Below are 5,394 nucleotides of genomic sequence, written 5' to 3'. Positions count from 1 at the left end.
CATTGACCCAGACACCTCTTTAGACACTTAATGGTGATACTCTGTTACTTCAAATTAGTCTAAGTTCATACACATGAAAATCTCAAAAGTGAGAGGGATAGGGGAGACTGGGGCTTGTTGTCACACAGGGAAGTTTTCACAAAGGGTTACAATTCAGTAACAATAAGATTTGCGCAAATGTGTCTTTTCTAGGAGAGGTTTTGTATGTTGGATTCAGAGATCTATAGTTCAAAACACTCTTAAATTAGAGTAATTTTTGTGAATTCAACCCTCCAAAGCAAATGTTCACTATCAATGTATTTTTGTATTAGCACTTTTGTAAACAAGCACACAAAATCAGACCACACTAGCATACATTAAGGCAAAGGTAAACTACATCATGAAGGCAAAAGTTTTAAATGTGTTCTTAGGACAAAGGTATTTTTCATGAAAATCAGGGGCATGTTTACATTACCTTTTCTATTCGTTGTGTCATTAATTGTTTTGTGCCTTCAAATTGTTTTCCTTTATAAATGTTGCTGAAAAGCCTATAATAGGCTGTTTATGCAAGCATACTGTAGTTTTAAAAGAGGCATAGATTTTGTTTTGTTGGTTGTGATGAAGGAGAGATGTGTTCCCTCAAATGTTCACATGAAATCTACACTACTCATATAATGGTTGGTTCCACTGTGACAACTTACCCCATGCAGTGTGATAACATGTCCCACTATTGGGGCAAGTTGTCACAAAAGGTAAAGTTGTGTATCTATGTTCCTGGGCAATGACAGTGAAAATGTTCAATAACTTTTTTGCAGCCAAGACTTTAAGGTATGCGGCTATGCAGAAAATGACTTTCAAAAAATAAACTTACCCTGAGAGTATTTCTGAATTGACAGCTAGCCCCGGTCTCCCCTATAAAGAATGAAAAAAGATAAATCGAATAAAAAAATATAAATAAAAAGATAGTCTTTGGCATGACTTGTGGATAACCCATGTGGTATTAATGACAAAGTCTCTCTCTGTAATGACCTTGGTTAATGGCTGCATTACTAAGGGGCCCCATGTCTGTGAGACACAGACAGGCATAAGATGACAATAAGAGTGCAGAGGCAAGGCAACTAATCAGTCACTAAGAGCAATAATGTCTCAATGTAGAAATGGTAAAGACAAGCTTTGGCAAAGAAGCCACTACAAGACTTCTGCTGGTTAAATATAATTTTGCCAAAATTAAAGTTCCATTACAGATTGTTTTACCATGATTGATATAACATTTACACAAAACTGCAATGGTGTATTTGAAAAACTATTAGCACGTCAAATTGATTCCACAAAGATGCATAATTTTTCTGAAGAGGGAGACACGGACGACCATTCAGTAAGTGGAAAAAGGAAAACTTAAACCCCCTAATTCCTACCAAACAAGCTGTTTCTCACTTTTGGTTTATGAGCAGCACCACACACACACACACTCAGGGTAAGGCTTCACACCTCATTAGCTGAAATAAAACCCATCCAAGCATTTGAATGAGTGAGGCCAGAGCACTTTTACCTGCCTTTGTAACAAGTAAAACAAGTATGTTTTGTGTAATACATGTTTATGTCCCGGATTCTTGACAATTAAACGTACACGCGTAATTTTTGTTTTATTGAAATGTATTAAAGTGAGTTTTAGAACAAAGTGGCATGATTTATTCCTGTTTTGATTTGTGATTTACATATAAGTAGAAACAGCATAAATGTTTATGATAAAGTATATTAGATTTTTTAAGATTCCAATTTGCACTTTGACAAAAAAAAAAAAAAAAAAAATTTCAATGAAGCCCCTCAAATTTGTAAAGAGGCCCATGATATTGTCATATAAGTTAGTGTTTTGTATTGACTGGCTTTTTAGACATGCGATACAGTAATGTAGATGTGGACAACCTATAAAGAGTGAATTATGAAAGTATTTCATTTCAGCTGCAGTAATTGCACACTAAAGAACTGTCCATTTGTTGAAGCCTCTCTTACGATGGGATAATTTCTCATGGAAAAATGTCTCATTAGGCTAAGGACCAAAATAATCCGTTTTCCAAATTTTTTTCTTTATCTCTGCGGGGTATGTATGCAAGTGCTTATGTATGCGCAGTGGAGTTTGTGAATTCCTGCAGAGAAATGGTGGTTGTGTGTCTTCTTGGTTTTAACCGTGTTGTCCTTTCTAACAAAGATTAATCATGCACTCCTTTGTCTCCAGTATTCTTTCTTATCAGCAGGCAGGAAAAAGAGGGACAGAGAGAGAGAAGGACATGTTTTCGGCATGAGGACAGAGGCAAACTCTTCTGTGCAAAGACAAAACGCTGTTTTGTCAAAATCAAGTTATGACCAAAATCAAGTCTCGACTTTATATCTGTCCTGTGACAGACAGGTTTGGCTCAGCTCAGATTCAGAGATAATGGTTTAAAAATTCCAACAAAAAGTAAATTTGAAGCTTCAGCACTGGCACATATTAGCTTTGCAGGGTAGAACTGTCAGCCGATACATTAAAAATTAGCTAGCACACAGTTTACTGTGAATTGAGAAAGAAGAAATGCCTTTCGTCAAAAAGCAAATGTTTTATTTTCCTTTTCTACACAATTAACATCATTTGAATATCCTGCACTTTTATAGCTCTGGGCAAAGAGATTTATGGCTGTGCGTTTCTCTTGGTTACATAGCCTTTCTTATTGCAGTGTGAAAGGTCAGTGATAATGTGTATAGGATGAAGGAGAGATGAAACACTAAAGCTCGGTTATCTCTGCAGCCCGTTTCCCACAGTAGATGTCATGGAGGGCCTCTTTTTCTTACCTTCCCTGACCCCTGTGTTGATCTGCACACCTAGAAGGTTTTGTCATTTGTTGTGCTTAACTTTATAGACATCATTCACAACCAGGATAGTGCCAATCTTATTTATGTGCAGAAATGGGTCCTGGTGAAAAGTTTCTGATAACTGTTGATGCTGGAATGCTGTCCATGCTGCGAAACTGATGACTGAAGATAAGGAAAAAAGTTATTTTAATTCTACAATTTTGGTAACTCTGCACTAATTTTGGTAACACTTTACATTAATGTTCCCATTGTTAAGAGTTTATAAAAGTGTTACTTAATGACAAATAATTACATTTACAAACGCATTCAAAATCATTGATATCCGGTTATACAACATGCATAAAAAGGGTGCATTTCATGCACTACTTATAAATAGTGAGCCATTTTACATGTTATTAATGCTTAATAATACTTTTTCAACAGTAGTAACCTCTGGAAAGGTTCCTTAATATAATGTGGACAGATGTCAAGATTTTATTAAGGGGTGGCCAGTATTAGAAAACTGTGTATGTAAAGTTATGTGTGGTTTAATGGTCATCAGGCTTTATTACATGATATATTCTGTAAAAGAGCATAAAGACCTTTTTTGCAGAGGACTTTAGGCAACTAGGATTAGGTAAGTTGGGACACCACTAGCACCATTCTTTTAACATCAACTTGACAAAGAAAGTGACAACACAAGTGAGTCAAGATATTATTGTAACTAATATAAACACAAAGCGGACTATAGCAAAATGACTTTTTAATCTCATTAAAATAGTTTATTTTTGCTGCATTGTGCATAATGAATTGGGGTAATTTTTATTTATTTATTTTATTATCGTAAGTATGAATAAGTGTATTTATTAAGCATGTATAACATGTAACATATACATTATATATACCATTTGGCAAGTATTACATGAAAGTTGCCTTTTGTCTTCATGTTGTTATAACTGCATATGTGTAACCAGTCCTACTCGACCCACTGCGAACGGGACTCGAACTGGCATCTCCGGCATGGGAGGCGGGCACGCTAATGAGGAGGCTAAAGGCTACAGCCTCTAGCGTCAGTTGCTAGTGCGCATCTTGAGGCAAGGTGAGTGAGGTTTACACACACTGCACAGCACGTACCAGCTAGCCACTGTTACACTGACCCTCTTAAACGTCACTCCCATCTGGGTCACGGCACCACTGTAACCGGTCCTACACGACCCGCTCCGAACAGGACTCGAACGAGCATCTCTGTCATGGGAGGCGGACGTGCTAACGAGGAGGCTAAAGGCTACAGCCTCTAACATCAGTCACTAGTGCGCCTCTTGAGAACAGGGGAGTGAGGTTTACATACTGCACAGCTACCTACCAGCTGGCTCCTGTTACATATGCATGAGTTATAATGCATTTGTAAATGACTTATTAGTCATTAATGAACCCTTTTATAAGCCCTTAAAAAAGGGAATATTAATGCAAAGTGATACCCTTATTTTATAAATACACCATCATTGCTATTATAATTATTGGATGATTGTCATATCTCTCTAATCAAAAGCTACTGAGAAAATTGTTAATTCAACCACAATGTGTAAAAAATTTTTTTAAATATTATTATTATTATTTACTGTTATACAGGCATTTCCATTTGGGCACAATGGTTTGGCTGTAAACTGTGACAAATAATATACTCTTAGAAAAACAGTTTTTTTTAACGCAATAAATCGTTTCTACATAAGACATCACTGAAAACCTAATAATATTCATAATACATTCAACATATTGTGTTTTCCCATTGCCTTTAGAAAAATCATCAACATAAGCCTTGTAAACCACCCCCACTGCAAATTCCAGGTAACATGTGGAGGCTAATGAGTGAGTCCAGGCCACATTAAGTGCATGCTGCATAGGTGCTGTACAGGGATGAACAGATAAGAAAAATAGATAGGAAGTACCTCATACAGTGCCTCTTCTTTTTGATTAGTCAGATGAGTGGAGCGTCTGGTTGTGAACGTAACGTGATTAAGCCTTTGCACCGCTGCCTTGATGTCGCATAACCCCAAACCAGAGGCTTTAGTGGCAGTGAAGGCCAGCTGGTAGATTGGTGGCTTGATTCTGGACAACAGGCTGGGGTGAGGACAGCTGTGGATAGTAATAAGAGGGCTCTTAAAAGGTCATAACTGGACCACACATTGCTCTTTTGCTTGTAGGTAACAATAAACAGGTAACCTTCATACTGAATTCTCACTGCTAACAATGAAGAAATAATTATTATGTGTGTTAATTAATTAGAAATATCAAATGATCAGTGAATTAAAGTAAAACAGTACAATTTTCAATTGATCTGCCAATAGCCAAGTAACTCAACATACCACAATATTTATGCACAGTTTTGGTGTTCACAGGCTGGATCTTCAATGTCTATTGTGTTTTCCTTTATCAGTATAAACATAATTATTATTATATTATATTATATTATATTATATTATATTATATTATATTATATTATATTATATTATATTATATAGCATGTAATTAAGTGTAAACAATTTGTAATATACAGTATTAGTTAATCAGTTCTTCTTTTAGGCCAAGATTTCA

Source organism: Myxocyprinus asiaticus, chromosome 8 (genome assembly GCF_019703515.2).
Source record: "Myxocyprinus asiaticus isolate MX2 ecotype Aquarium Trade chromosome 8, UBuf_Myxa_2, whole genome shotgun sequence".
Classification (NCBI taxonomy): Eukaryota; Metazoa; Chordata; class Actinopteri; order Cypriniformes; family Catostomidae; genus Myxocyprinus; species Myxocyprinus asiaticus.
Note: the sequence above shows the minus strand (reverse complement) of the source record.